The 23,033-nt window shown below is 42.5% G+C and overlaps 1 long non-coding RNA gene across 2 annotated transcripts in view; it reads left to right on the top strand.

Moving 5' to 3' along the window:
* The window catches only part of LOC119151973, a 64,048-nt gene extending 62,401 nt beyond the window's left edge, over window positions 1-1,647 (top strand). For both annotated transcript variants that reach the window (XR_005105636.1, XR_005105638.1), the window contains one exon: window positions 1,460-1,647. This is a non-coding gene — a long non-coding RNA (uncharacterized LOC119151973). The remainder of the gene's footprint in view (window positions 1-1,459) is intronic.
* The last annotated feature ends 21,386 nt before the right edge of the window (window positions 1,648-23,033 follow it).

Raw genomic sequence — 23,033 nt, 5'->3', positions numbered from 1 at the left:
ACTTGCTGGTCTGGCGAGACTCACATGCTCTTACAGCAGCACCACATTCTTTTTAAATTTAACTTCTGCCCTCTTCGTGACCTTGTGTCCTTAATAGCTTTGCTGTCATTGATTTTTAGTCTAGTTATTGGCTTATTTTTGTATCACACAAGTGCTCAATGAAAACAGACAGCCCAAGAGAAAAATGCAGCATGCATTGGTCAGTTCTTTATTTGCCAGCGTTAGTGAAGGGTCTGTCACCATCCTTTAAAAAACAGCAGAAGGAAGAGCAGCACAGACAGAAAATCAGCTGTGAAGCCAGTTGTTATACTTTGTAAAATGGCATAAGGCAAAGAGAGAGGAAAGGCAACGTGTTGTTGCTGTGTATCTGCTCTCTCAGCAGTTTCCCTTTGCAACCTTCTCCTGGCAAGCTCTGCTGGGGGCTTTGGAGGGGAGACCTCAAAACAAAATAAATAAATAAAAGAAGAAAAAAAGCATTGTCAAACCTGAGAAATGTTATGCTTTGCTAAAATGAAATCGGAGATCGTTGAACTTGATGCTTCTGGAGAGCTGCTTATGCAGGAGCAGAGGCGGGTGTGAAATGCAGGCAGCGGTACTGCCCGGGGGGGTTGCTTTGTCCTGGCTGTGCCATGCAGCAGAAATTCACCCCGTGCCCTGTCTGCCTGCTGGCCAGGCGATCGGATCTGGGAAGGGCTTCCAAGATGCCAAGGCAGAGAGTTACAGCATTTGCATAAATAAGGCTACTGAAAAAAGTCTGCTCCATATAATTTTCCAGACAGAACTGTGCTAATACTGACAGCAAGGATAGGGTGTCACCTACTGCAGTGAAGAAACTTTACAGCATGTATCCAGACAAATGTTCATGGCTGTTTCATGCTTGGTAGTTGTTATCCAGAGCCAATATCAACAACAGAGAATTGCACTAGTTTTCTGTGTCATAAATTGCGCTGTAGAATATGTATTGACACTGCAAATCGATAGAACTGAATAATTGATTTGAACAGAAGTCATTGTTTGCATGATTTTTTGTTTTTTACATATGAAGAATGAAAAGCTGCCAACTCTCTGAATAACTGGTTCAACAAAATTTTGCTGGGCAAGTGGGCTACATAGCTATTTGTTTCACTACTGTTGTATGGGTTCGCAGGAGTCAAACAGACTTTTAAACCATTGGGAGTTGCATACAAACTTGCCAGGAGAAAAGGCAAGTTCCTCTTTGCCATTTCATCTTCTGTGGCATTTTAGTTTGATTTTGTTGAGTTTCCTTTTTCACTTCAATATTCCACCAAAGGTGTCATACATATGCGGTTATTGTGCAGAAGGATACATATTTATAGATGTATAAATTTGGTATTTTAAAATACAAAATAAAAATATGCAGATTTTGCCATGCTCCTTGTGAACTGATACTTTCTTTCAAACTAGCTGCATGACTTACGAACTTCAACGTGTTTTGCAGTTGCCTCAGTGACACTGATCCCTGGATGATGCTCAGCCAAGAGCTATGGGAAAGGAGCTGGACACAGAAACCTCATCTGCTGGGCAGAGCCTAGATGTCCTTCACTTCTCAGGGAAAGTTTGAAGCCAAGGCCAGCAACGTCCCCACCAGTACCCTGCGGTGTCCCCAGGGACCAGAGCAGCAAAGCAATAAAGGTATGTGCATACGTGAATCAGGCATTTAATGTATTGCTATTGTGTCAGTGTCTTTTGTTACACAGAGGTATACTTCCAAAGACTTCAGAAATTAACGTGGTTTCACTTACACTCACATGAACACATGTGTGTATGTATATGTGCATATATGTATGTATATATGGGGAGGGGACTGAGCTCATGCCATGGTTCCAGGTACGAAAGAAGTTTGGGGTCCTCTGAGCTCTTCTGTTTCCCATATCTGTTGCTGTCAAAAGTAAACTTGAGAATGGCAAAGACCTCTTGAGTCTTAAAACAGAAGAAAAGCCGAGAAAGTTGATTGTCTCGTGGAAGGTAAATAAGGTAAGATGTTTGGAAAGGGAGATGAGCTGTACCCTGGATAAGGTGAGGTAATCAAGAGTGTGAATAGGCTGTAGAAGATATCCACAGATTAAGTGCTAAAGCATGTTGATTTATGAGTTTTGGACAAAACCCAGAAAGGAAGAAAATTGCACATGGGATTGAAATGCCAAAGCAATAGGAAGGAGTTTATGTCTGAAGTCTGAAAGCCTTCGTCAACGATCTGCAGAGAAACGAGCACTGACCCATCTAAATAAATTATCCTTGACGTGGAAGGAAACTGAGGTCATGATCAGTCCCTGCAGTAAGAAATCCCAGCTCTGAGCAGGGCTGCCGTCCAAGCTGAGGCAGATCTGCCCATTGCTCCGGCTTTGTTGTCTTGTTCAGGTAAAGAACCCAAAGCAAGATCCTGACAGCTCTCGTGCAGGGTTCGTGGCATGTTGCTAATGGCACCACTGCATGGGCTCGTGTCTTCTACAGCCTCAGAGACAAGAAAAAATGCTCTGAGAGCACCTTCCCCAATAACTGACCTCAACCATAGTATGGCTTTGAAATGGCATGACTTCGTCTTGTGCTTTTGTCTGAACACCAGAAATGGCCTCAAGAAGAATTATTTTCATTTAGATCTCATTAGTATGGTTACATAACTAAAAATATTTTATGGTAAAATATTTCAGAATTGGAGCGAGCCAGTTCGGCATGGGGGAGAACAAAGCTGGTATTCTGCAGAGGGCATGTCCAACTGTTTGACATTAAACACAAACAGCTATTTTCCATCTCTGCTTAAAGGCTTAACATACTGTGGGGACTTCCAGCGCTCACTGCTCCATTAATGTGGTCTGACCCATAGGAAGTTATTACAGGGAGGGTTGTCTCCCCCCCTCCTTATTTTGTAAAATACAAAGAAACCCACCCCTCTCATAGACTGTTGCTCAAATTGTCATTATTACTCTTTTAGCACGTGTTTCATTTCTCTTCACTTCTGGGACATGTAAAGCAGCAGATCTGCATGGGGTTAATGCCTCAGTACACTAAAAAAAGCAGAGGCTGGCAAGGAGGAGTGGGAGAAAGCAGATCAAGAGAGAGCGCTTTGTTCCAGTTCAAGTGCTTGAAGTATGAGGGAGCAACTCATGCTGTTACTGGAGACCGAAGGAATTTTGTTAAAGGGATGGGACCTGATTTTGGGGTCTCTGATGACCAACCCAGTAATGTGCAGAAAACCCTTTCCACAGATATTCTTGTCCGTAGGGACTTCATCTGCTGTCTAATGTGCCATTTCAGATGGTCGCAATAACAAATCTGGTTTTGCAAAATTAAAACTTTCTTGGAATACTGAGGATATTCAATACCAGGAAATCACTAAAATCTCAATGCTCATTACTGCAAACATCATTAACAACCAATCACTTATGTATTTTGCAGATAGATATATTGAACTTTGTCAGTTGAAATATTAATTAGATCCCCTCCTACTCTCAGGATTAAAACAGTGCTGGAATTACATGGGAGCATATGAATTATTTCTTGTCTCTCTTATGCTTGCAACCCACATTGTAGATCTCCACTCCTATTTAATACAACATCATATTTTCTTTCCTTGTGGGGAGACACTAGGAAGATGTCAAGAGAATGGAGCGGGGGAAGCTTTTGCTTTCTAAGAAAGGTGTGAAGAGAATTTAGGGACTTAAATATAACAAATACTTTAGAGGAAGAAAATTCCTTTCCAGCAGCTGATTTTGCCCAGGCTGGCCTAGATGTTTGCACGTGCGAGTTATGAGCTTGCGCATGTGTGCGTGTGCAAAACACGCTCTTTCACAGCAGCCTGGGGCCTCGGTGCTGGACCGTGGTGTCCCCAGTGCCGAGGAGGGATGGAGGCTGTGAAGAGCATCGGGTGGTGGCTGAGCGGGATGCAGCTACTGCAAATGCTAAAGTGAAGTGAATAAGCAGCAATACCGAGGCTAGCACTCATCTCCCTGAGCAAAGGAGGAATGTGACACAGAGAGAAGGATGAGGGATCTGGCATCTGTAATGTGAAAATTACCAGAACTTGCTCAAGAGTGATAGTTTGATTTGCTTGTTCATTACTGGGGATGGGGAGCAGTTCAGGCTTGGCAGATTAGTAGCGTTGTCATCTTCTAATTTTCATGTACTTCAGTACTTTGTAATCTTGGCAAAAGGAAGGTGCTGAAGGGGCTCTGTTCTTGAGTTTCCAATTCTTGCATTTCCAATGTTGATTAAACAAGAAAATCTCCTACAAGCCTCCTCTTGTTAGATTCTTCAGTCCTATTACAAGATCAAGTACGTTTTAAAACAGGTCTGGATAAGCTCACAGACTTAATCTGCTTGAAAGGTGTAGGTTGGGCAACATGCTAGACGTGACAATAGATCACTGTGTGTATCGCAGGTGGCATCCTGTCCTCTGAAGATAACTCTCGGTCATTTCCCAAGATTGCCTGGGACACCAATGTTCTGTAGCTTGCTGTACGATTTGCACAGCACAGTTGTACCTGAAGGCAGTCATTTAATGGAAGCATTCAGTTTGCATTTTCTGCCACTAATACTTGAGTGAGATCAACATTATTGAGGCTAATTAGAATTCGGTGAGAACTGATTGTTCATTAGAGGAAAAAATGTTCAGTGGAGCCCTGGGTTTGGTAGAACTATTTCACATAATTAAGCAATTCCACATCTTGGCATTTTATCCCTCTTGTTATCATTGCGCTTTGTTAATAAGTTTTTAATTGCAAATCATCTCTATGACAGAAAATACACTGTGTTTACTGATCAGCAAAAAATGCCATGATAACCAGCTTGGATGCTGAGTCCTTTGAAAATAGTAGCTGCCAACTTCTCTCTCTTACATGGTTTGGCAGAAAAATATCTTCAGGTTACTTAAAATATATTGATTTCCAGTTTAAAATGTTATGGACCGCACAGACCCTTGGCTAAGGCTCCAGGAACAGGGAAAGAATAGCTTTCGTAACCAAAATAAGTTTATTTATATATTGTAGACCAGCAAGTTTATTTGTGTCTCCCAGATGTTCTTGTTTTGTATTATGCATTGCTATCATGTAGGCTGTGCACACCTCAAACTTGTGAAAAGCGCCTATTAATACAATTACTTAGGATAGATACATATTCACAATTAGCTGTTTAGAATTTGTGCCAGGTTGAACAACAATAATTTATCCTGAAATTTATATTGCTTCATGGTTTGTTTTTAATGAAGTGTCCAGGCTGACTGATATGCTGAAAAATGTCTGCTTTCTCTTTTCAAGGAAAAGACTCAAAAACTGAAGAGAGAAAGCTCCTTCCTTGCTCTTTAATATCTTTACTTATCACACTCCAGTACAAATGGGCACGCCTGAATTCATTTTTGTGATGAGTTTATTCTATAGTTCAGGGGTCCTCAAACTTTTTAAACAGGGGGCCGGCGCACGGATGAAGTGGCAGGCAGCCATTTGCGGCTGCTTAGTCTCCCCCCCCAGCCCCCGGCGGGGGGGAGTGGGGGGGTCTGTAAATACCGGGGGCCAGATTGAGGACCCTGGGGGGCTGTATCTGGCCCGTGGGCTGTAGTTTGAGGACCCCTGCTATAGTACATGAAGGAGATACGTGGATATCTATTCAAGTTCAGGTGTGAAGTTTCTGTTCAAGTGACTAAAACTGATTTGAAACTTAAGTTAGCAACTATTTTAATTTAAGAAAATGGGATAAAAATTTCAGATAACCCCAATGAGACTTGTATTTATTTTAGAGAGGTTTTTAGGGTTTGAGATATTTTTTTTTCAAATATGCAAAAAACTATTTTGAACTGGTTTGCTTCAAGAGTTTATATGGCTTTAGATATCAACCAGCAACTGAAATAAAAAAAAAATATTAAAATGTTGAGGTCAAATAATGTATTTAACTCAAATTTTAATAAAATCTTTTAGAAAGATCAGAATTCAGAAAATGGTAAAGCATAAGTGTCCTTACATCAGACTGTCAAAGACAGTGTGCTGGGTCCCTGCCTCCTGACCCCTGACATAAATGCAATACAGTTTTGAAATATTCAGGCAGTTAATTGAGATTAGCTTGTTAGCTATTAGCATCTGACACTGGCATTTGTCCATAAACACTTGTGTGAAGATGAGGTTGGGGTTTCTTTGATCCAGGAGGCTGACGACAATGGAATTAGGAGGACCTGAATTTTGTCCTAATCTGTTGACTTTTTTGTGAGATCTAGAGCAAACATTCATCCCTCATGGTTAAGTGATTGCATCTGTAAAATATTTAAACACTGCTCATTAAAGCACTTAAAGAGCTGTTGACAAGAGCCTGGTGGCTCTTCTCTGGGCTCATCTTGCTCTTCTGCCCTCAGCCTGGCTGCCCATGGCCCTTGGTTAGATGAGGCACACTCCAACATTCACAGCTTACCTTTTAAGTATTTTAAAGCAAATGAAGTCATTCAAAGTTTAGTTAACCTTAATGTGTCCATTTCTATCTCAGATTATAAAAGCGTGTGCATCGTGCACGCTTTTTAATGTGGGAAGTGTACTCTAAGTAGACTCTTAACCACTGCAGGGTAAATTACAAGCCCCTTTAAATCATTTCCAATTATGCTAAACTTTCAAAATACACCACTAGGTCTCATTCCTTTGTCTGAAGTAGCCTTACCAGAAAATAATCTCTTAGTTCAGACAAACAGAGATACCAGATACACAAAACTGCTGGATTTCACTTTTTTACCACTTCTTGTCCATCACGTATGTTCTATCTGGTGCTTTGGGGGTTGGTTGCTCCTCTCCCTCTCATCAGAATTGACACCGCTGTTTCCTTCACCAGATTTTACTAATGTCCCTTCTCCAGCCCTCTCTAGTGACAAGGGCATCATCTGATGTCTCCAAAGGACAGAACAACAACAGAGCAAGCTCTGTTGTGCACTTTCTTTCCAGAGGATGTTATTACTTGAACAAAGCTGAGCTGTGGGAGAGTGAAGGGTAGGAATACCAGGTATAAACGTCGCTGACCTCCGGTACTCCATGTCTGCGGTAACTCAGTTTTGCTAAAAGGGTTTGTTTAAAACTCTTAGCCCTGTTAAATAACCCCTCCACCAAACATGTACGTGTACTGGGTTGTTTCATTTTAGAGCATATACAGGTTACTGCTGCTTTTTCCCCACACCTACAACTTCATTCTTTCTTACACTTCAGAAGCCTTTTTGTTCCGCCACTCTGATTCAGAGGAAACTGCTGTTTTCATTTGGGTTTCATCACATGCTTTTCCACATTTCTCCAGTCCACAGATGCTAAATTATATGTACTGGAAATAAATGTTAGAGTTACCTGAGCTGCTGCTGAGGCTGAAGTGTGCTTTGGCCTCAATAACCATACACTGGGGAGAGCTCAACAAGGCTCCACTGTCTTCATATCGTACTTAATTTCCTTTGGGTCACCACAGGAATGGGCTTCCCTGGTCAAGGCTAAAAACATCCCTTCAGGAAATACAGTTTGAGAAAGCTGTGTCCATGTAAACTCACCCCAGTTTGCTACAAAATAAAATTATAAAATATTGAATACCAAGGGCAAGAAAGCAAATATAGATACAGTCTCATCTCATTAAAAATAACTAATGCCTATCAATCCTCAGGCTGGAATTATTCCTCATGGGTAAATTCTTTTAAAAACCAAGAGTGAAATACCAGCTACAGCATGTGAGAAGACCTCCATAGCAGGTAAAGACAACCGGCTCCACGTTTAATATCCCTAGAAGGTCAAATAACATAAAATTACAAATACAGTCTTTGAGTTCCCCTTGAGTACATCCAATTACATTTGAATGTAATTAATTAGATCAGAAGTGAAAACAGTTGCTGAAGTACGGGATAGTACACAAAGAAGGACACCCTGCAAGCCATTATTGTATGCCCAGAATAAATTCCTGTAGTAGTGTCAATCTAATAGTTGTCAACAGTGTAACTAAAGCATTAGTCACTGGCTGCTCAGAAAATTAAGTGTTTGGAACAGGAACAGTAACTATCCATAATTTATCTTAAAGGACATCCTTTATTTTCTCCATTATATGGAGATTAGAAGGAAAGCTAAGTGAATAAAATAGTAAAAACCTTTACAGAGTCAACATTATGAAATGTCACTATTCATATAAATATTATATTAATGCAGAATTCAGCCTGAAGACCCTTCATCTTGTAACAAAAATTGACCCAAAATCAGAAAGAAAAAAAATATAAATCTGAGTGTTTTCATGCGGCTGCATTGTACCCCTAGAGTACAAATAAGGGGATTACCACAAATGTCTCATCTTGCACTGTTAGCCTAAATAACAAAAACAACAGTGTAACAGAAAAAACTTCAAGGCACATCTCTCAGAAAGAAGCAGAAAGTATGCATCTCTCAGAATTAATGGCAATGTTATTTTGCCCATATTTGTAAAGACAGCAATTGTTGTTGGCATAAGGCTTGTTGTAGTTTATACAGAATTTTCTTAGCTGCCCTTGATAGATTGTCAGCTGCAAGGCAGCATGCAAACAGAGCAGATACTTTAACATAAACCTTGGGAGCATAGTTTCTAAGAATAAAATTCTTGAAACAGTTTTTGTGGCCAAACAGTAATCAAAGAATTTTTCTGTTACAGCGGCAATGAAAACGTGCCATTAAATCTGTGCAGAGTCATCACCATAGAGTGTCTGTGGTACCAGGGTCAACAGAGCTGTGTCCTCAGACCCACCGAGGGCTAAAATTATCTCTCCTGGTGAGCTGGAAGTGTCACAGCTTGCCAACAGTAAGTTAGTTTCTCTTTCAGTTAGGGGAAAATTCATAGACTTTGGCTGAAAATGCTGTATTTTCTCTGTAGCAAATGGCTTGCCGAGGCACAGAAATATCTGAATGGTTCACTATGATGCCACTTGAAGGAAATCTTTTTCTGTCTGCGCAGACAGAAGGATATAGATTCAGGGTGTTTCTTCAAGAAATATTCTCAACTGAAATATTGAGTGAGTGAGTACAGTCTCCAGGAGCCTTTCAGTGCTCGGGTTCTTGATTTTTATTTTTACTCTATAGAATGCATTATGCCCAGTCCAACTGCAAATGGAGCAGCAGAAATATAGTTCCCTGTCTGACTCTGTGTTGTTGGCATGCAAAATACTGCTTAAGTAGAGATGGTAAGAGCTAACTTTGAGTGGAAGTTAATAGCAAGGATAGGTGGAAAACATTTGTTAATTGATATTTAATGATGCATTAATATTTATTCAAAATTTTGCATAGAGATTTTAACCATAAACTGAAGGTTTAAATAACTGTGTTGTGAAGAGAAGTGGAAGGAGAGTAGCAACAGAAAGATTCAAAGATTAATATCATGCAAAAGGAAATGAGTCCACCTAAAAATGTCCCTTAAAAAAAATTATATATTTTCACTTATTTTTCATTCCCTATCACCTTATTTCCATGCAAGACATGTGGTCGTTCTGATAATGAAAGCTACTGCCACTGATCTGTGAGAGCCATGGAGACCTGCGCTTCCATTACTCTTCTTTGTAAGAGAGAAGAGATTTGGAGAGAAAGCCTAGGTTTTGTTTCAAAGTTCACGCACACTCAGCTCACTGGTATGGTTCTGCATTCAGCAGGTGAGGAGGTGCTGTGTTGATTAAACAGTACATCAGGCAGCACCAGCATTCAAACACAAAGTCTTCCTTCCAGTTCAAAAGCTCAGACTTAAGTCAAAGCCCAGCTAAACTTCAGGACTAGACCAAACCCAGAATGGGAAATCCTTGATCATCCTGACTATCCTATGCTGCTCTGTCAGCCAAAATGTCCGCAAGGTCCAGGTTTCTCTGGGCAGGACCAGGGCTCTGGCTACCTCTCCAGCTGCCACCGCAGTGGGGGCAGTGGCCAGGAGCAGCTCCATCTGCCCCAGAGCTTGGGCCACCTGGATGGCTGGGGCAGCAGCCCTGAAGCTTTGGGATGGCCAGGGTAGGCACCCTGGGTAGGGCTGGCGCTCACCATCGCATGGGGGATGTGTTACCACGGGGTCTGTCTTCCCTGAAACCTCACACCAGCTTTTTTTCTCTGCCTTGACTATGTGTCGAAATGCAAAGACAGTTGCTCCCTGCAGTCTCCCTGGGATCTCTTTGCTGACCATGAGTTAAAAATAGGACCTGCAAAGTTTTTGGTTTTTTGTTTTCTTTCTCTTTTTTTTTTTTTTTTTTCCGCTCCATGCAGCAAACAATCGTATGCTATTTTGTCTGGACCAGCAGCTACACAAACAAATAATGTAATGTAAAATTATGTCTTACCATATAAATTGAAATACGGATATAACATTTTTAGAAGAATTGATCAATCTGTGGATCCTTGAACAGGGAGATCCAAAGCCATGGAATGAAAAATGGAGCAAATCCAGTTCCATGGATAACTGGTACTTGCTACGATTTCCTCTGAATGTAAGATTTCAGATCTTATTTCACTCATTTTTTTAGGCAGTAAACAATTATAAAGGTCTGTGGAAAGCCCTCAGGTTCATTTCCCCAAATCCCTTCTTTCCGTGTTAAGAGCCCCCCCTCACTGTCCCCGCAAGCACACCCGCTCTGCCGCCGCTGCCTGCCCCCCAGCAGCCTCACCCTGCGCCCTGGCATTGCCATGGGAAGTGCCTGGGTCAAAATACTAATTTAGAGCACACCACCCCCAGCATGCCCTCACTGGGGCATGGGTCAGCCCAGAGTGTGCCCTCCTGGGAGACAGCCTGGAGGCACGAGGAGGGGTTAGGACAGCAACAGGGTTCCCCAAAAATTCAGCATATCCTCCGGGTCTCCAGGGGCACAGGCTGGCATTTTCCAGAAGCAGCAAGGGGCTCAGCTCCCACACCCCACCCACCAGCTCTGCTTCTCTACAGTCATTTTTAATGCATTTTGGTGGCAGGACCGAGTTTTTTCTACACTTTGAACTTTGTAAGAGCCTTGAGATTATACTTACTGCACTCTAATTTCTGTACCGTTACAATTTAAGGCAAAGTGCTGGTATGTTCATGAGGATGCTGCAACTATTTTCTCCTTAATTCACCTGTTTCTTCAGACAGTGTATGTCAGGAGCTGTTTTTCAGATATTGGGAACACACTGATTAAAATAAACATTAGTACATAATGCAAAATCTTTAATTTTCAAGTGAGTGAAACTATTCTTTTCTGCCACTCTTACGAAATCATGAGGCTACAGCTTCAAAGGAAGGTTTAGGAGTCAGATAGTCCCCCATGCAGGATTCAGTGAGAATGAAATGCAGATGTAACTGGTGTTAACCACACTGCTGATGCTCTGTGATTTTGGCAGCCTGCAGCAGGAGTGCTGGAGGAAGTTACAAATTTAGGTCAGACCTCAATGTGTTCTATTGCATGGCTCTCAACATGAGCATCGCTTTTGCTTCCACTGGCAGTGGATGCTCTTCTGCACGCTGAGATACCAGGGTGAGGGGTCCATTAGGCAGAGCAATGGTGGGAGTGGTATTTGCATGGTTTAAATGAGGAAGCTGCATTACACGATTCTGTACATAGCATTACATCAGATCAGTTTTCTTCCTTCTGCAAAATTGATTATATGCTCATTTATCACCTCCTACATTCACACTAAGCTCATTCCATTTGCCTTTTCTTATTCTTCAGATGTGCATTTTACACCACCAAAAAAGATGAAGCACTGGAGAAAATGGATAAATATCTCAGTAAAACTCAAGAGTTTAACTTACATCCTTAAACACAGGGGATGAAAAGAAAAACAGGGGTCAAATCCTCAGGTGATGTAAGTTCATATATACAGAGTTAGAAATGCTCAGTTTTCCTCTTGCCTAAGTAGTTCAGGGATTTCTCTGCAGAAACTAGTGGAGTTTGGTCTAAGTAAAAATGGAAACAGTCTGTCTGAGTTATAAATGGCACTTGCTGCCAGCAGAACAAAAATCATGAGAAACAAAGCTCCTACCATCAGGAGCCAGAACAGAGTCAGAAGACTAGAGAGCAGAGAATATTGATGACTCTACCATAAGATGGAAGCTGACCTATGAAGTATTTATAGAGCAATAAGACATTTCTTACAATTTCCTAAAACCCCACTGGTTTTACTTAGGCAAATGCCCGTTTTCCAGCCTTGACACATCTGCTGGTGGCGGTCCCTCTCTGGTAGGGTGCCTGTGTGGTGCCTGCATGCTAGACCTGCTCTTAGCACTTCAGCACGGCTGCTGGCAAATCAGCATGGAAATACAAGTTAGAAGGGACTGGGAGAGGTCAGTCTGCCCAGTCTTGCTCAAAGCTGTCCAAAGCTATCACTGGATCATTGCCGACAAATTCTGGTAATTATACTACTCTCGTAATATGAAGTTAGAACAGGCTGACCTCCCCCTTACTTCCCCACTTCCCCTCACTAAATTCAAGATTCACCTTTTTTATACACATTCTATAGAGAAAAAATATCTTGAGCTTGTGTTTGATGGTGTTTATTTGCAGTCAAGATACTAAGGAGATTTCTAATACTATCTCTTTCCAGTTAGCAGCAGACCTACAAAGCAGCTAAGAAATGCATTTATGTTTCATATAGAATATTTACTGGAAGTCTCTAATTTTAAATTTTAAAGGTATTTAAGGGTATTACATGTGGCAGTAAATCTGGGAAAGGGAGAAGAGAATAAATGCAGGAATCGTGTTGGATGTTTATTTTTAGAAAGTGCTGACTTGTGCAGTGTGAAGATGGTTTTGGTTCAGGATCAATTAGGCACTTATGTCAGAAGCATCATGATGCTGCATAGGAGCATGGTTTGCATAGGAGCATGGTTTTCTTGGGGGTGGGTGGGGGGGTGGGTGGTGCTGAATTTCCAAGAATCGGTGAGGGTAACCTGTCCTTAACCAGTTAACAACACAGAAAGCTGTCTGAGTAAAACTAGGTTTGTGTTGGGGGGGCAATGGTGCAGCCTGAAGCGAGCCAGCCCCAGGCAATCCTGGGGTGCAGCTGGGAGCTGGGGGGATAGGGGGTGGGGGGGTGGGCTTAAACAGAAGGTCGGGGAGGGGCTGGCTCTGGGTGCTACAGCTCAGGGTGAAAGGTTTGGTCCTCATTCTTGAAGACTGGCACTGTGGTGTGCAGAGGTGTAGGTACGGTGGTAGGTGCTTCCAGGCAGCGGGACCAGGGCTGCTGCTGCCGGGAGGGTCTGCAGGCGGTGACTGGCAGGGAAATCATTTGCTCTCCAGCAGTAAGGGATGCTCTTATTACATCTACAGAAATGAGAAATGCCTTTCCCAGGATAAAAGAATGGCTTCTTGTAACTGGTCAGATAAGAAATCTTCAAAAGCTGCTGATGAATAATTTTTTAGAAAAGAAATGCATTCAGCAAATACATGTTCTGATTGTGTCAGAGCTTCATGTCATCAAGAAATAGTTGTTGGGGTTTTTTAATAAGAAAAAGCCTGTTTTACTTGTGCTTCAATGATTTCCTCTCATGTGAACATGCACAATTACGAGCTTAAAGTCCACTCCCTACCATACTGCTTAATTATGAACTGAAAGTGTTAAGCCAGTTAAAGAATGGTTGTAGTTAAATGCCAGATCTGCCTTAGCAGCTGAAATGTATCTTGTTCCTTCTATAGGGTAGTAGAATCTGAATGTAAACATCAAGGCTGAAGGCTGTGTAGGGCACTGTGCTTATATTGCTCTCCCTGGGCAGGCACATCATCCACCTGTGCCAGTCAGCAGCATAAGAGGAGGAGGATCACCACTCTGCCCTTCAGCCTGGTTGAGCATCGTGGATGAGGAAAGGTTTGCCTAACTGTACCTAAGAAATACAACTTCATACTTAGATTTAAGTCTATATAAGGCTATGTAAAAATCATCCCTGCGTTCCGTGGTGTCACCCAACCTTCACCAGTAGGCAGCTGTGCTGGACACGTCCGAGGTGCTGGGGCAGGGTGTGCTGCTCTTTCGGGCCATGTCGTGTTTGCCCAGAAATGCCAGGAGTGAAGACCAGCTGTACTGAAGGTGATCCTGCTCCTGGGTCACTGCAAAGAGGTGTGTGGACTCTGAGAGCAAAATAACTGAGGTGGCAGCTCTGTTTTGTTTTGGTTGCCCCTCCTAATTAGCCATTGTTAATTATAATTTTGCTATCTGTAATTGTAGTATCTCTCAAGGCATAATGAATATAAATAATATAATAGAGTATTTTTTTTTATGAGTAAAACAGCACGAGTCATTTTCTTCTTCTGGCTTTAAGACAGTTAAGATCTTGTCCAAACAACTTCTTGTGCATCTCGAAGGGAGGGTGTGTTTTCAGCTCTCGCTTTGATAATACTATTAGATGTCTACTATCACTATTTGTACAACCCTTGCAAATTCAGAAAGCTTTCTGGCCTGCCAGGCTCTACTATGACTGTGCCTTCCCCCCGTAGAGAAAAAAGCTGTGCTAAACACCCATCAGAAAGGCCAAACCATCAAAGACAAGTAGAAACAGGGGCATCAGTAGTGATAAAACCAGAGCAAATATACTAAATATACCTTCATTCCTGGTTAAGACATAATGCAGTGAATGAGACTTCAAAGAATACATATGTTTCATGAATGGACTCTCAGTATGTTTTGTTTTCATTGTCTGTGTGTTTCACAACTTAAGAGTTATAATGGTGATTTGTCTGTTCTATCAGAGAAGACTGTATTAAAGGTTTACCCACTCTCTTGCTGGATCTTTACACTGGAAAGGAATTTTTGAAGGTATTTTTGATACTGTGGGAGGAGGGGAAGGGATTTCGATGATCCTGTGGAGCAGGTGGGGGGGTGGCTGTGTAACTCACCTCAGATAACTCTCTTTAAGGAGGAAGACTTTCACCCTGCAGGATCTTGAGTGCATGTCTTAACTTCATCACTTCCAAATAAATGAAACTAGTAACGCAAGGAAAGTCAAAATGCTTGGGAGTATTGGAAAGGTGAGCCTTGCAGCTGGTCAGGCGCGGTGCAATCGGTAGCAGCTCACAGGGCATTTCTGGGTTGGGTTATTTCATAGCCAGGCTGGACCCACCTGGAGTATTCTGGGGTGGCAGATCGTGAACTGCAAAAAGTCTAACCCATGGTAAATAGAGTTGTAACTTATTCTAGGAAATATTATTTTGCTGTAACGTATCTATATACAAGGGTATTTAGATATATATAAAGAAGAGGATATTATCCTAAAAGACAGTGTTGTGAAGTCATGCCTAAAATGAGGAAACTCTTTGGGAAAAGGTTAAACAAATAATTCTGTCCTCTGTGGAGATCTGTTCTGAAGTTGAAGCTCATACTGGATTTCTACTACTGTAGTTAAATTAATGGAGGGTATAAAAAGTCATGGACCCTGAGAGATGTAAGTGAGCCTCTGCTGTAGAAGCAACTATTAGTAATCACCTCTCCAGGAGAGCTTGTTTTATGTTTTAGAAGTGGGTTTGTATACCCACATGAGGTGCAGCTATGCTGTTATATTTGCATCTGAGTGGGATGTCTTCTGTTTTTAAAAATGCTGACATTTCTACGGCTCCAAAATGTTCAGTATAGAGGGAAACTTCCGTTCAAAAGCTGATTTGAATTAATAATGTGATGTGACCAAACATTTTCCTGCTACAGAAGGCATGATACTTTGCCCAGTCTGCAATGAAAATACTTCAAAATGGCACAGATACGGTTATCAGATGCAAAAATTGAGCAATATGTTACTAAGAGAAAATCCAGCTGAGAAAGCCCACAAAGCTGCTTCTGTCTGGGGAAAAAAAACAAAAAAAACCAAAACAAACAAAAAACCCCCACATTTAATCATGCCATGGCAGTGAAACTGGAATTTTTTTCCACTAATAACACTGAACTGTGCTTCTCACTTCTTCTTAAGGCAAGGAAAAGCATGGCCAGCGTGACAGTCTGCCTGCTTTACTAAAAACATTTGTTGTTCAGAAGCTCTAGTTAATGCAGAGCTGTTAATTGTCTGACCATTGGCTTCTACTTAGTCCCCACTGGGGACTAACTTTATATTCAATTAGCACAATTTAAAGAAATATAGGTGAGGGACTGTAGAAAGCTACAGAGATATGAAATCATATTTGATAAGATGCAGTCAGGAAAGGGAAGACAATTCTCAATTTCAAGGTTTTAAACCAGGACAAACTCCAAGAGAAAAATTGAATTCCCTTTGAATATACGTGCACAAGTGAGATTCCTTTATGTTAATGCACTGTAACTTCTAATTGTTTTGTTATTTCAGACAAACTATTAATCAGCCAGAATTTGAACCAACTGATAAAACCTCCAGTAATTAAGAAGTCATGGGGGTTTATTTGTAAATTCACAAGATGTTGAATTCTTTAAGTACTGGCTAAGACTTCAAAGTGTCAAAATGCCACTTCCATCATTTTCACTCAATCAAAAGCAAGACAGATCAGAAATCCCATTAGGTGGCCTGATTTCCAGAATACTTTTGCAACTGCAGGAAATTTAGGCAAGTGCCCAAATCAGTTAGGAGCCTGACTGTATCCCTTTTATTACATGCAGATGTGGTCGTTTTTTATTTTAAATTGCTGGTAGGTTTATGGAGGTGCAGTATATATTTGCAAAGCAAGATTTGGCTCAGGCTGATCTCACTTGGGGACAATATTCAGCAGCACCACCATGAAGCTCTCTCTGACTCCTAGTATGTCTGTCCTGCACTTCCAGCAATGATAATAGCATCTAGATACTCGAGCTACCGCTAAAATTGTTATTTTAAGATTTCCTTATTAAAAAATTAAAATAAAATTCACATGGAGAGAAAAGCTTTCCTTGTTGGTAGAAAAGTAGGTGAACCAGTCCTCAAACAGATTCGAATTGTCTGCCAGACTTCTAACAAAACCATGGAAGTAGTATGGAGAGATGTATATCAAGTGCTAAGTAGTAAATGCATCATACATAAAGGGAGCACGTATTAAAGGTGTAACACCTTCCTGTATAGGTAAGTTGTGCTATAAGATGCACTTGTAGAAAAATCTCATTCTGGAAACCGCATGAGGAACTGCATTTCTCCTGTGCACCCATGCCCTGAAGAGACTTTTTGCACCTCAATCTGGCTTTTAGATAATATTTACCAAGGCTCTTAAAAACTTTAGTGGCTCTGCTCTCAGTGGACATTGAGACACTTAGACTTTTTTGAAATTGCAGCCTTTTGGCTAGGTATCACTGCTATCCTGTCCTACAGGAGGTAAGTTCTCATTATTTAGAGTGCCCTGGAAATAAGCTCAGTGCACTGCATTCCCTCTCTGGGGCAGCTGTACATTGAGCTGTGGGCACTGTTGGGCTGCAGCAATCAGCCCCACAGAGCATCCCACACTGGGACCACAGGAGGCAGCGAGCCGGTGCCCTGGCTCTCTCCTGCCTTCCCTTCTCAACCTTGCTTTCAACACTTAAATTACAATTGCATGCTGCAGCCAGAAGCACACAACTGAAGGCAGAAGTATGTCTCTGAGCCACTGTTTTGTTTTTGGTAATACTGCAGTTTCCCTGAGGAAGGAAGAATGAGCCTTTCTCTTCCTGTAGCAGCTCATCAGCTGGAAAACAGGTATTTCATTGAATGAGCTGGTGTAAAGCACCCAAAATACTGATCTGCCCAACCACCAAAAAGGAGCTCATCAGGTATGCTTTTAGGACATGGACTCACTTCACTCATGTGCTACTCTCCTACAATTTTGAGTATCTACATTTTACGATAAATGTTGATATAGAGCAAGGAAGCACGTGGAAGCTTCTGTGTCTAAATGTGTGAGCAGCTCTCCTCCTGCCTGCAGTCCCAGCACCCATCTCAAGAGCAGCCACCAGCTCAGTGTCAGCAGCAGGCAGGGGCTGGAAGGTGCTGGCTGAGCTGATGGAAATATCCTTGCTGGGTTTCCCATGCAAGCCAAGGCACCTGTGAGGAGGGACTGGCCAGTAGTGTGGGGGTGAGGGGCGGACGGGCATGGGGAACGCTCCTGCTGCACCCCTCGCTTTGGTTTCAGCTGAGGAGGGCTCAGCTGTGGGCTGGGGAACCTGGGGGGGGAAAATCCTCCTGCTGCTACCAGTGAAGGGTTGCACCAGGAGGGACCAGAGGGGTTTGCCATGCCAGGCTCTGGGGGGTCAGGATGCTGCTAGGGCAGTCTGGGAGTCCCAGGGGTGGAGGAAGCAGCGAGCTTTGGGAAGGAGAGCCCAGCTAAGGTTACCCCAGCGCTGGTACCCCGCCGGGGTGGCCAGCCACGCTGTCGAGGCTTGGGGGGTGGAGGAGGATGCTGGCAGCGCAGAGCCAGGCGGTGTGTGCTGCCTCCACCATGCTCAGCCCCGCACTGTGTTGGCTGCTGTCACAGAAGCCAAAGTGAGGATAAAAGTTGAAGGAGTCCGGTTAGGTGGATGCACATGACTTCCCTTGGGTAGAGTTAACGTCTGCTTCAAATCCTCATCCCTTAGTAGGTCAAAGGTTGTGGTGCCTGCATAGCCCCTTCTTGTTCTCTAGCTCCTCACGGACACGTGTTGCTTTGATGGTTTTATTCCCCCTAAATTCTCTCCATTCCACATTACTCAAATTGTCCATTTTTTTTCTATTTTGCTGTCTGCACACATTTTGGAAATAGAACCCTGTTTAAAAAATAGTACTTCATATTTAAAAAAAAAAATCCCAAACCAAGCAAAACCAAATCAAAAACCAAACAGCAAAATAATGACAACTAAACTTAAAACTTTTTAAAGGATGCTAGTTTTATTTTCTTTCACTTTTCTGGCACAAGTCCATTTAGAAACAGTGCTTGCCAACCCGTCTTAATTTTGGCTAATTACATTTTTGCGATTTCTAATTTGCTAATCTATAGTAATTCTCTTGTGATTTTTAAAAGGCAGAAGGGGGAGTAAGGAAAGCTGATTTGTGATCAGAGTTCTCCCTGCTATAATTAACTATATCTAAAAAACCATAATTGATGTTCATATAGCTTCCCAATAGTATCTTTTGAATTGGAACATGCAGCATTGTATACTGTGCTTTCTGCTCTGAAAAGATTGATTTGCACGCCACTATCAATCTGTTGCTAAGCAGTTAGTGACGGCACACAGTCAAGTCCTCAAGGACAATACAGAACAGCCAGAATGTTTTTCTCGGTATCAAACCTTTTTTTCCCCCGTCTCCTGAAATATCGCATCAGTTGCTCCTTAATCAAAGTATAAAAAATGTTGCCAAGGCAATGCCACATTTATTGCCATAGATCGCAGCAGACAGACCTGTGCTGGGAACTACAAATTTTAGGACTTTCACACCAGGCAACAGAGGTTGTCATTGGCATCTTCATTTTAAACTTGGCTTTTTTGTAGGGTGGGTTGTTTAGGTTTTTTCACTTATTTAGATAAGGTAGAACAAGGTAGAAGGGCCAAAGTCATCTTCCTTTAGCTGAACCTGGTGAATCTGGCTTTCCTGATCTTTTTGGCTGAGACATGAAAGCAGCTATCCGAAGAACTGGGCTCTTGTGTTGCAAGACAAAGCATTGCTAAAAAAGCCTGCCAGGGATACAGTGTTTCACGTTCACACCAGGAACCTCTGGAGTGGACAGGAGAAAACTGTACATCCATCTTGCACCATGCCTGTGTTTATCTTAGGAGTGTGTTTGTACAGAGCAGCAACATAAATTCTAAACTTAGCCCAGAAATAAAATATTCTTTCAGAAGCCTGCTGTTCCTCTTAGGACCACAGAGGGAGAGACAGAGCACATGTGTGGGTCTAATTCTTGCACACAGAAAACAAAACCAAAAAACCCCAACCAAACCAAATCAATGAGGCTATTAATTTGCATGCATTTTATTTGTGTACAGATGTAAATTGAAAACCAATCTTTAAAAAGATATCCTAAACAATTAGGTCAGAAAAGGAACCGAATGCCAAACTCTCTGCTCGCCTGTTATACTTCGTAATGAGATTTTAATAAAAAGGCAGAGAAGAATGCCAGCTGAGCTGGCACATCTGACATTTTGATAACCTCATCAATAATACAGTTATTTTATTGGCTTTAAGCAGCTGCAGAGGTTTTCCTTATTGTTTAGCTGTCTGTTCATTCTATTCCTGTCTTGTTGATAACAGTAAAAAGACGATGAGTAACACTGGCAAATCAATAGAAAGGCATGTTTCTTCTTATATGACCATGAACCCAACCCTTCAAATTACATCTTAAAAATTCCAGGCTCTTTATTTGATCATAAATAGATACCTGAGGAAAAACACATCTGACTTTTTAGTTCTTGGCTTAGGGTTTTATGAATGTATTTGTTCCCATGTTTTCTTTCTTCTGAAGAAAGTTGCAATTGCATTAAAAGCAAAGCACAATATGTAAGTGAGAGACAGGCTTTTAAGTTTCATTACAAGTGTCTGACGGACAGGTCACCTGTAAGTGAACTTACATCAGCAGCCAGCCTTGTGACAGCACCCCAGACTTTGCTGCTGTGTTACCAGGTTGCATCTCTGTTCAGAGGGTAAGAGGAGTATTTCTGTTCTGGCCTCTTCTGGCTGAGTCCTGAGTAAGGGGAATCTGCAGTTAAAATTATTATGGCTGCCGAAGTAAAAATTAAAATTGAATTTTAGAAACTAACTGCTCTCAACAACATTTCATTTCAATCTGAATATTTGAGTATACAGAACTTCACCTGTGATCATGGAAATTCAAAATCCATAAGCAAGCAATAGGGGATCTCAACTTCTAGCAGCTTTTTCATAGACACTTAAGAATGATATATATGTTAAAGTGTATCACTTCAGAACAAAATTTGAATTATGGTTTTATAATATTTTCCACTGCCTTCTGAAAATGACAACATTTTATGATGAAAATTGAAGACAACATCAGATAGGACATTTTGACCACCATACATGAGCACTGAATTCAAAACTGGGCACGAGCCGCCTGGAGGTGCTCTCAGCCGTTGGCAGAGCCATGGGCTGGGAGCCCGGGGCTGGGACACGCTCTGCTTTGTTTTCAGCACGGGTTTCTTTGTTCCTGCAGAGACTGAGCTAATGTGGGCCCAGCCCACCCAGAACAGAAGCAGGGTCGGTGTGTCCCGTCTGTGTGCCTGGCTGCTGCTAGAGCACATGAAGCTCACCCTGGTATCTGCTTGGCATAGGTCGCTTGCTCCTCAGCTGCCAAGCTTTGTGAACCCATCGCGGCTTCCCCCATCATAAGAGCACCCAAACTGACACTTGGCTGTGGGATTTCATGTGTTAATATTTTTCTCAGAAAGTTTGAACTCTCAGCCAGGGAGATGATGGAAATGGTTTAATCTATCAGCAAGTGCACTACTAAATATATGTTCTTTGGACTGCTGCTGTTGAGGTGGTGAGGCAGTCTGCAGTGTCTAAGTATAGCACGATGCGAGGGCTGCTGAGCCAGGACCGCTTCAGAGCCTCTTGCGTCAAAGTCAGTCTGCATCCCATCCCCTGAGCTTGTCTCTTCATTGCTTAAGAAGCATCAGGATGTAGTTAACATCAGCCTGTGACAGGGCAGGGGTCTCACACATGCAGCCTTCCCCATGCCAACAGACATCAGCAAGTCCTCTGTTAGTGTGACGCAGCCCCCCTGCTGACCCTGGCATCTCCCCTCTATTCACAGGTGCTTCTGGTGCAATGGCATTAAAGCTGAAGTCACAGCAAAAATACGTGTGGTACTGTTTCTGCAGAGAAGCTGCGAGAAACTACAACATGAAATCAGAGGTCACAAAAAATAAATAGTAAATGTCTCCTGCTAGCTAGAAAGTATATATTTATCATACAAACAAACCCACTGTACCCTGGTTGAAACCATTAAGCTGATGCAGCTGCAGTCAGGGAAGGCGGCTCGGATGGGCATCGGGCAGCACGAGCAGGCTGTGCCTGTCCAGGTGCAACGTGGAGCAGCAGCTCCAGCAGGAAAAGCCCCAGAGATCTCAGGTGTAGTCAAAATTTAAGTTCTTTGTTTACAGAAAGGAAGCAGCAGCAGCCCAGCACTTGCCTGGCTTTCAAGCATTAAGACAGATGCTCAGAATGAGGAGCTGCTGAGGGTCCTGATGCTGACAAATCCCCCTGTCCACACCGCTCCTCCTCCCAGCCATGTCCCATCTGCCACCTGGGCATTCCCGGAGTGCATGCAGGGTGGTAAGTGCCATCGCTCCCTGCTTGGGACTGGGGACCTTGGCTGGGGATGTTCATGGGGATGGGGACCCAGGCAGCCCTGCTGCCCTGCGCCTGTCTGCCAGTGAGGGCTTTGGTGTTGCACTGGTACTTCTCTGGCTTCTGGTGTCCTCAAGTTTAAAACAAAATTTAAAAATCCAGAAACAATGTCAGGAATGAGTAAGAAAAATAATGCAAAGTCTGGCCCACTCCTGAGGAGGCTTTTCAGGAATGAAAACACAAGATCCACCAAACTGGAAGCTGAAGCTAGCAAAAGCAACTGAGGTAAACCAGATTTTTAATTGTTCCTTTACAAAATTTGCAACATGCCATTGAACCAATTCATGTTGGTTCATTGGTTCATTGAACCAATTCCCTTTCTAGAAAAAGACACAGCTTTCCTTCCTAGCCATGAGCCAGCCAGGCAGCACTGGGCACGCAGGGTCCCTCTGCTCAGCATGAGGCGCATGGAACCTCACACCCTACAGGCTTAGCAATAAAGGGAGTTGTGTATATAGTTCTCGTTCTTGGGCACACAGCCTTGTGTGCAAGGTTATTGTTCTCACCCAGACTGATGCACAGTTTGTCTTGGAGCTGTCTCTGTCTGATCATTTGTAGCCCTGTGCAGGCAGCTTTGAGGTCTTGTGACAGTGGAGGAGCACCAGCACCACACCGAAGGCTTCTTTAAGCAAGTTTCTTACCACTTAAGGGACTAAGCATCCTAATGTAGCACCTGAAACTGATTGGTTTCTGAGAAAAGAAGGTAATCAGAATGCATCTCCAAAAGAACATAATATTTCAGCTCATCCTTGGAAGATTATTTCCCCCCCCTACTGTTTGTATGTAATTATAAAATGACAATAACAACAAAAGGCTTTCTGTAGATAACTTGACATGCT

This window comes from Falco rusticolus, chromosome 8, assembly GCF_015220075.1.
Source record: "Falco rusticolus isolate bFalRus1 chromosome 8, bFalRus1.pri, whole genome shotgun sequence".
NCBI classification, from domain to species: Eukaryota; Metazoa; Chordata; class Aves; order Falconiformes; family Falconidae; genus Falco; species Falco rusticolus.
Note: the sequence above shows the minus strand (reverse complement) of the source record. Positions and strands in the feature narration are given on the sequence as shown.